A 9,775-nucleotide genomic window follows, 5' to 3' on the forward strand; every position below is an offset into this window, starting at 1 on the left:
TTACACTGAATAAGAACATTTAATCATAAAATACAATACTTTTCATACCATCTGTTGAGCAGCTAAAACCTCATTTCAGTGTATCCAAGTTATTTATTTAGATGGTTTCCCCAAGAAGTAATCCCTTCCTGCCTTCATGTGTCTCAGATGCAACTCTACACCGTTGCTTCTTCTAGAATGTGCAGATCTATGAATTGCCCACCTCTACCGTCACCCACCTGCTGCAACTCGAGCCGCCAGCTCACCTCCTCTGACGCTGTAAAACTACTCTAATTTACAAAATGGCGTGATGTCATATGGGACTGATTCGGCCATACATGCTCTGAGGACACCCAGTCCGAAAAAGCATTATTATGGAAGCCCCACCTGAAAGCTGAGAGGATTAGCTGCTCAGGTTTGTTACGTAGGAAACCCTAAAAGTCTTAATCTGTGTTTTTGAGAAATTCACAGCAGTTTTAAGGTGGACATCCTCAGCCACTGCTCATTTCACTCATGACAAGTCTTCCAGCATATAAAAAACAGCATGTTGACAAGGTTAAAACCAGAGTTGAAATGCCTTTTAATCTGTGACCAGAACCATCTGGTAAAGCAAATGAATATATTTTTTATCAAGAGTAATGAAAACTACTGTTACACTTTTAATAATTTCATAGAAAAAGAAAATGAATGAAAAGAACCTTTAACAAATGACATTGTTTTTTTTTTTTGTACAGTAAACTATTTGAATGCGATGTAGCCTCTGAGTTTGTGGCGTCCTTTCTTAATTCTCCGCAAACAATCCAGAATAACTGGTTTAAAATCCACATACAACTTGGCGCCTGAGGAGAAATTCTTGCAATATTGTTAGCAGTGCAGCAAATAGAGGATCTAAAACCACCATTACTTTAGAGTCATACAGAGAGTAGATCCAACATTGTGACAGAAAAACAACCAAATTGTACAGAATTCAAATGATGGGTCTTGCAGCGATGTTTTTTATGGCACATGCTGACATTAACAAATATTAATCACACTGAGTTGGCAGTTTGTTAAGCATTTATTAAGCAGAAATTAAAGAAAAGGAGCCAAAAGCGATCTGAGATGATAGTTTTTACTGAATTTAAAATAAAGAGGGATAAATGAGGTGTGCATTGATGAGATAGTGATATGTATACTTAGATTTGGACACACAACAGTATACTGCCCAAAATGAACAGACTAGCAGACAAATGTGATTATATCAGATAAGAAGAAACACAACAAAAAACACTCTTAGAAATAGGAGGCAGACAGAAAGCTCGGAAAGATTCAAATATAGTTTCATATAATAGATATTCTACAAAATAACTCAAGAAATTATTATTATTAGAGTTCAGCTTCTTACATGACGTTTTGTGAATAAAAATGTCAATTCAACGTAAGACATACATTGACCCATAACAGCAGGTGGCGGTGATGCAGAATTTGATCATTTCCGAAGAAGAAGAAGAAGACAAAGAAAAAAGCAGTAGAAGAAGAAAGAGAAGAGTTTCAGAAGCTAGATGAAAGAGTGTTTAATGCTAATTTTCTATAATGTACTTTTTTAGCCTATTAGATTTAGCGGTTTTTGCATAATTTGCGTGAAGTCGGGATTGAAATCCTCTAAAACTATCAAACGGTGTGTCTTCTCAACCGTTATATTTTCGGTGCTAGCTAGCAGGTATGCTAGTGGTGCTAGCTTAACAGCGAGCTTCAGACGTCAACTTTAAAAGCACCGACATAAAAATTATTATTTGTATTGTGGTGTGACCAGATTTTTGCCTTTGAAAGAGGATAATTGAGGACATGACAACAGGTAAGCTCTGAGTTAATAGAATATATCCATAGAGGTACAGAGAAACATTTCCAGAAACCATCACTCATTGTGTTATAATGCTAGATTGTGTTCCAGAATACAATAATGCCAGCTGTATTTTTTTTCTTTCTTTTTGTAGATCACAATTTCACTAATGCCGTGTTCTTTGCAGAAAACATGTCTGAATCTCCACTTGAGATGACACAGTGGGAGGACGACTTGGACTCTCTCAAGCCAAAGAAAAAGCAGTGGTAGTTTTGACCAGACTCCCTGATTACAAGATCAGTGCTCTGCGCCCGCCGACGCCTGAGCAGTTCTACAGCGAAGACGAATCCCTCAGCAGCTCTGACTCTGACACGCTGTGGGAACCAGAAGACGACTCCAGTGATTCAGAATTTTTAGCCCAGAAAACACCACCGGCAGGCAGCAGCAGCAGCAACAGCAACAACAATGGTAAAGCCACACACACACACACACACAACATCCACACATGATCACCACTAACAGTCACAGGTGAAAACCGCTGGAAAAAGAATCTACTCTAAAATGTTAAAACTACGCCACCCTCAAGATGCATGATGTGTCTGATCTCAGAAGCTAAATGGGGTCGGGTTTGGTTATACTCGCATTTACCAAGGACTTTACAATTATACATTTTGTGTTTTGGGTCAATGTATAATTGCGGGACTTTTTAACATAGTTGACAGGTATTATAGTCGATATTTTTGCTCTTTTCAGGCCTAAAACCAAACTAACTAAACACCACATGGCATTTTTAGAGAAAGATTCTTCTAAAATGTGGCTGCTATTAAATTGGGACAGTTATTTAATTGACATTTTAGTGATATCCAGTCATTTTTGTTAACAAGTGGTTGTTTCTGTAATAAATAATGATGGAATTTGTAAAGACATGATCATAATGACCATAAAAAACATTCATTTTTTAATTTTAATAAAACTGTATGCAAGATCTATCCCATAGACTTCAAAAGTCCCTCAATTATATATTGACCTGTTTGTTTGTTTTTTTGCAGCTGTGCCAGAATCCCTCCCGACAGAATCATCAGCTTGCGCTCATTGCTCTCATGAAACCACAAGGAGTCGCCCGAATTTGCCAGAGGAAGAACTCAAAGTGGGCATGGTTGTCTTGGCCAGAAAGAAACGCATGAGGTGGCATCGAGGGAAAATAATGGAAATACTTCCAAAAGGTAAAAAAAACCATACACTGAAACGCTTGAAAGAGACAGTTTGTACTTATGTTATTGAGTGATCATAGAATTACAATTACAGAATGACAAGATTATACTTCTTTGTTGCTGCCTTAATAATTATTTTTTGGTCATTTCCATTTGTATGGGTTGTATAGGTGTTAACTATTAATTGTTAATTGATTAAGTCCTATAAATAAATTAAGAATATGAAGACAAGGGATGTGTGGTGGTAAAAACCAACAAAAAATAAATCCAGCTGTTCCCTACAGGTAACAGGTCATCGTGTAGATCTGATTTACCTCTGATTTTAGTCCACTGTGAGGCGACCAGACTGACCCGTGATTTATATCTGATCAATAAAATATCAGGTTTTTCACTCTTAAAGACTGCAGCTCTTTTGATACAAGTTTCATTTGTTGAATTTGTCCACCACATTTTTTCTGACCTTATTGATTTCATGCAGCTGTTTGCTGTGTTTAATAATTAGGATTTTCTTCTATATTTGAAATTTTCATACATATTGGGTTGTTGGTATATTCAGAAATGTAGCTGCCAAATAATTCTCAGTGTATATATGAAATGAATTATGCTTTTTAGTTTTTCTCAGAATTTAATTTGAACTTCAATAACTTTTTTTTTCTTTTGCAGAACATGGACGGTTGAAGTACAAAGTTAATTTTGAAGAAAAGGGAAAGAGTGTAGTATCTGGACACCACATCGCCTTTGACAAAACGCCCAAGCTGGAGCAGCTGTACGTCGGCGCCCGTGTGGTGGTTCCATGTCAAAACAGCAAGTTCTGGTTCCGGCCTGGTGTTTTGTGTGAGCTCCCCAGCAGAAAGAACCGCTTAAGGTGTACATCTAAATGTGTCTTTGTCCGTACATGTACGATCCAACGGTGTCACTGGCTTATTTAAAAGAGAGAAAGATTCAAATGCACCATTAAAAGTTCGATCGTGATGCAAACACAGTTTAATTTTCCAGGTTCTTGGTCTTTATGGATGATCACACACCCGTCTATGTTGGTTTACCTTCCCTTCACCTGGTGTGCAGACCATGTAAGTCGACCTTTTTTATCTGTTGTTTGTCACACCCAAAAATTCTCAAATCATATCCAGAGCCTTGATTTACAGAGAGCCATGCCTTCATTTAAGACAGGCTTAGACTAGAAACAGACCTTCATGATATCTAAAAAGCATCCATTCTCTATACACCGCTTTATCCTCACTAGGGGCGCGGGGGTGCTGGAGTCTATCCCAGCTGACACCCTGGACAGGTCACCAGTCTGTCACAGGGCTACATATACAGACAAACAATCACACTCACGCCTACGGACAATTTAGAGTAACCAATTAACCTCAGAATATTTTTGGACTGTGGGAGGAAGCCAGAGTGCCCGGAGAAAGCCCACGTATGCACAGGGAGAACATGCAAACTCCATGCAGAAAGATCCCAGGCCCACCCCTGGATTTGAACCAGGGATGTTCTTGCTGCAAGGCGAAAGTGCTAACCATTACACCACTGTACAGTCCCTCATAAAAAGCATCCTCAGCACAAAGTCTTGCTAAAAAGTAGCATAATTGTGTCATACTCACCTGTGTGTTGTTTTTAGTGTTTCTTCAGATAAACTCTTTTCAACTTCTGTAGATGTTCTACTTTGAAAAAGAACTGAAAAAATGGTAGACTAGCTGTGCTAGACAACCCACTGCAATGAATTTAATTCTCTGCCAGGGTGGGTCTAGTTACCCTCCATAAGGCTCGAGGCTGGATTCTCCTAAAACTGGCCGGACCAATCACCATGAAGTGTAGAGTCAGAAGGCGGGCGTAACTAAGTGACGACAGAGGCGTGACGATTCTGACAGAAACAACCGGTGCACAATAAACAGTTATCTTTCGACTCTGCTTTGGCCACAGCCCTTAAAGATTTGAAGCTAAAATTCAACTTGAAAGATAAACAAAGGACGGCACTGAAGTGTTTCATTGAGAAGAAAGACGTATTTGGACTTATGCCGACGGGATATGGCAAATCCTTAATATACCAGTTGGCTCCGCTGGTTGGGAAGCTAATGGGACCACAATCTAGGAACTACGTCAGCCTATTCGTTGTGCTGATTGGTTGTATACCTACCCAATTGCTGCAGAGTGATTTGAAAGACAACCTTTTAGCCCGCCTCCCTCCCTGTCGAGCGGTCCTAGACCCTTGTGTCTTAAGAGCTGGGTCTAGTGCGGCTAGGCTAACAAAATGGGGCATTCAGCAATGTTTGTAGTGTAAAACGTCTGGGTCATATAATTGAGGGACTTTTGTGGTGTTTGGCTATAGGCGGCCATGTTGATTTATAGACCTGAAAACAACAAAAATGTCAACTATTATGTACAAAGTCCCAGAATTATATATTGCCCCACCTGTGAAATTCTGTGCTTCTTTGTTGCAGTACAAGTTGTTATAGATTGTTAGCTAAAAGAGAAATGTCTGTGGAGATTCATATTATGCAGATTATGCGTATGAGACAATAGGGTGCAGATAATTCCACCTGTTGCTTATCCATTATTTATATTATATCAGATGGTACCTTTAGGGGCCATTAGTAGACCTTTGGATGAATGAATGTGTGTTTTTTCTCAGAAAAGTTTATAATTTGAGCATGGATGACCCCAAGAGGACTCAAAACAGCCGACTTAAAGAGGAATGAAAGGTCTCATGTAAACGTGGCAAATAAGAGGATTAACAGACTCCTTGTCTAATTTTTTTTTTCCAACAGTAAGAGATGTCGTCGATGACATTCCAGACAGCCCTCACAAGTGCTTCATGAAACAGTACCTTCAAGACTGGCCGTACCCTCGTTTAACCCACTACAGGGCTGGACAGAACCTTAATGTAGAATTACACGGGGAGCAGCAGAGGTGTGAAGTGCAGCAGGTTGACAGCAGCTTGATGCAGGTCATTTTTCAGGTGAGATTCTGAGTTTGTTTATTTTACACGTTTTATTGTCATTGATTTCCAGGCATGTTTTAAAGCATGTATATATACCGCTAAGATAAAAACAAAGGCGTACATAACAGCAAAACCCCACTTCAAGCCAGTCAGGACACATGCTGCAATTTAAAGAAGTTTACAAAAAATAAGATTTGTATGGTAATAATACTGGAAATAAATAAAATCAGCTGCTGCCTCCTAGGAATAAGCAAATACATAGAAATCACTATTAACCCTTTAAGCTTCAGTCAATTCCAGCCGTTTTCAGTACAAAAAATCGCTAATATTCTATTTTTAAATAAAAAAAATTACGAAAAATACGGGGAATGTTGGACGCGCATCGGGAGGTGCTTTTCCTTGAAAATGACCGATTCGGGGATTATATACCGACTTCAGGACATGTTTTGGACAAAATAGTTTACTGGCTTGTGTCATCTGGATGTAAAAGGTTGGATTATGGCCGTTTTTTGTGGAATATTTTTTTTGTGTGTAATAATGAACCCGGAAATGTGAGTCGCGCTGTGTGCGTTGAAGCCGTGTATAGAGAACGGATGGATGAATATTCGTTTTTGTCGGACAAATGTGTTTTTCTCACCCGCTGTGGTAATCGCATCTGAAAGTGGTTTATACCGGCGGATTCATGAGAATCTAAGCTTTCCATCGGCGTATAGTGTTTATATAATCGCGTTTGCAGCCGTCGGACATTCTTGAAATTCCTATGCAAATTAGTAGGTGTACTGCTGGCGGTACACTGAAGCTTAAGGGGTTAAGAAGAAGGTAGTGTCTACAGAAACGGACCCCTACCCGTAGCCTGTGGATACGGCACTTTCCCTTAACATAAATATTAATGAGCCGACATAAATATTAATGAGCCGGCTGATGAACGCGCTTCGTGATTGGCTGGTAATCCGACGGACATAAATATTAATGAGCCGGCGACGCTGATGAAGGCGCTTCCGTGATTCGAGGTGAATCTGCGGAATGAATGGCGGAACTAACAGCCAGCAAACTATAAGTATTTTTTTTACCTTCAAAAGTAGCGACAGACTATTACATATTAACAACCTAAACAAAACCCTGACGTATTTTCTGCGTCTGTCAACACAGACCCTGTCAGTCACTTTAATGTTAGCGGACTCTGTTGAATGGCTAAGTTACATAACCACAAACAAATCTCACAATATCACAGTAAATCGAGTTTGTGGTTTTTTTTTAATTCATGCCGAATTAAAGAGCTGCTCCTCACCATTCACGAGTGTTTGTTTCATATTCGACATCCTTAATTTTATCTTGTAAATTAGCGTCCGAAATTAAATGGGAACATTTGCAATGGAGTTCGTCAGCCGCTTCCACCACTGAACGCGGTAAACTAATTAATAGGAGCTGGACTTCAAACAATTTAGACACTGCGTCTAAAAGCGTAAAAACTACTTTGTCTACGTAAAGTGTGAGAGGAGACGGTGTATTTTTAGTTAAATTATACAATGTTCGCCGTCAAAGTCATTCATATAAACTGCCTGTAATGCGCAGCAAATAGTAGTTAACCATCGCCAGCTCTTCAGTGACCTTAACACGTCCGTACCTCTAGTACAGATGCTACGGGTACGGGTCCGTACCTCTAGCATCAACCTAAGAAGAAAGTCTCCAGTATTTATCTAATTTATAATGTGGGTTTTGAGTCAATTTTTCCAGTGGGAGGAGAGCTGATGTCTGTCTTAACCACATGTGAACTGTAGAAACATGCATTTTATTATGAAAAACTTTTTTAAATGATTTACAGAGATGTAGCATCTGTAACTACAAGACTGTTTCTGATTGGTTAGAGTCACTATAATTTAAAGTCACTGTTGCCTTTACTATAAATGTTCTTTTCCTGCCAATTTTTCTTGTCTAATTTAATATATAATTCTTCTGTCACACTCAGGATAATCAACGCAGGGAGTGGATCTACCGAGGCTCCATACGACTGGAGCACATGGCTCTTTTTTGGAGCTGAAAGACAGGGGAGAGCCCCGGGACGGCTCTGACTAATTAGAGGGCCACACAGACAGTTTAGTCTTCTGCCAACACCAGCGCCAATGTCAGTGCAGTTTTCAACAAAGTCGTCCAAGTTTTGTGAAATTTGTTGCGCAGGTTTTGCACAGTCTTGCTGACAGATAAAAGGTTTGCCAGACACCTAACCCCTAAATTGCTCCTGATGGGTCGTGATTAGCACCTTGCATGGCAGCTCCCGCCATCAGTCTGTGAATTGCTTGTGTTGTACGTCGCTTTGGACAAAAGCATCTGCTAAATGAAATTGTAGAATTGACAGATGATAATATCTGTCACCATGGAGGGATGTGCAGTTTAATTTTTTGTTGAAATATAAATGGACTATATCAGCCCAAAGTATGATTTAATTTATTGAGAATGACTCAAGCATATCTGCACCATATTCCAAATGGTTCCTTTTTTATCCCCCGCCTCCACGAAGTGGAAAAGGGGGATATAGGTTTGGCCTCCGTGCCTGCGTCCGTCCGTCTGTCCGTGCGTCCGAGATGAAGGGGACAGCTTTTCTCGGAAACTATTACAGCTAGGATTATGAAATTTAGTGTGTAGCTTCACACCATGGACACCTTGAACAAGTTCGAAAATGAGACCTGTGCGATAATATTTAACAGAGTTATGGCCCTTGATCACTATTTTGGATATAGACTCATAGACATCGCATGTGGCGGGGGATATTGATGACCATGTCGTCTTGTTTGGTTTTGGTTTAATTCATTGTATTGTTGTGTAAAATAAAATATTTGATACTATTGAAGTTGATCAGTCTGTTATGTAAGTCTTAAGTTCTGATTTCTTTGACCTCCAGTTCCCAAACAAAGAAGTACATGATAGAACCAATGATAATTATGTACAAACATTTATTAACTAATACTACGACCAAACAATAAACAACAACACAGTGAATAAATGAATGAATGCAGACAAACTAATTAACGAAATGTGACCGTCACTGGAAGCAGTGAGTGGTAAGGTAATGAATTTAGAATCACTGTAGAACTGGAAAACCAGATGTAATTTGTAAGTTTACCTGTTTAGCAGAAGGAAAATGATACTCGTGTAGCCTTTTTAGGAGGGGAGGCCGCTGCAGAATGTGGAGCTGGGATGATCTGCTGGATGAGTTGGTTCAGGAACGCAGAGACAAGGAGGAACTTTGGCAGACTTGCGTTGCAAAAGTGTGCCGTAGTGAGAACACTGAGATTCGAAGCTCGTAGTTATCAAGAAAATATTTACGCTGTTGTCGTGTTACAGCTGATAAGACACTAAATTCCATTCACTGCACACATTTCTCAAAAACAGGACACTGCTGTCCAAATTTTGGACACTGTTCATGGTTTGCACACAAAATACACGAGCCTTATTTGCTACTGTGGACAGACTAACAAACCCTCGTGTGTCTGTAGCCCCTGAGCTGCATTCTACCAGGGGCTCCAACGACTTTGCATCATTCTTTATAGAGAAAATCCAAAACATCAGACAAGCAGTTAGTGCCCCCACAGCAGGTTCAGGATATGTCCTGTGTCAGCGTAAAACCATTTTAAACACCATGACGCAATTTAATCCTATTAATCACAAAAACCTGGAGGACATTATACATCAGCTAAACTCCTCCTGCTGCCTGGATATTCTGCCAACAAGATTTCTCTAAAAATCTCCCAAGTACTGCTGGTGGATCTTTTATGGATTGTGAACTTGTCTCTTACACACGTGGACAAAATTGTTGGTACCCCTCAG

General features: G+C 39.7%; 1 long non-coding RNA gene across 1 annotated transcript; it reads left to right on the forward strand.

The window, feature by feature from the left end:
• The first annotated feature begins 1,447 nt into the window (after positions 1–1,447).
• Positions 1,448–8,793, forward strand: LOC110955202 (uncharacterized). The gene is made up of 7 exons (XR_007945188.1): positions 1,448–1,813; positions 1,986–2,266; positions 2,848–3,021; positions 3,673–3,874; positions 4,006–4,079; positions 5,781–5,971; positions 7,920–8,793. It is a non-coding gene; the product is annotated as an uncharacterized LOC110955202 (long non-coding RNA).
• Positions 8,794–9,775: the final 982 nt, after the last annotated feature.

This window comes from Acanthochromis polyacanthus, chromosome 11 (assembly GCF_021347895.1).
Source record: "Acanthochromis polyacanthus isolate Apoly-LR-REF ecotype Palm Island chromosome 11, KAUST_Apoly_ChrSc, whole genome shotgun sequence".
In the NCBI taxonomy this organism is placed as follows: domain Eukaryota; kingdom Metazoa; phylum Chordata; class Actinopteri; family Pomacentridae; genus Acanthochromis; species Acanthochromis polyacanthus.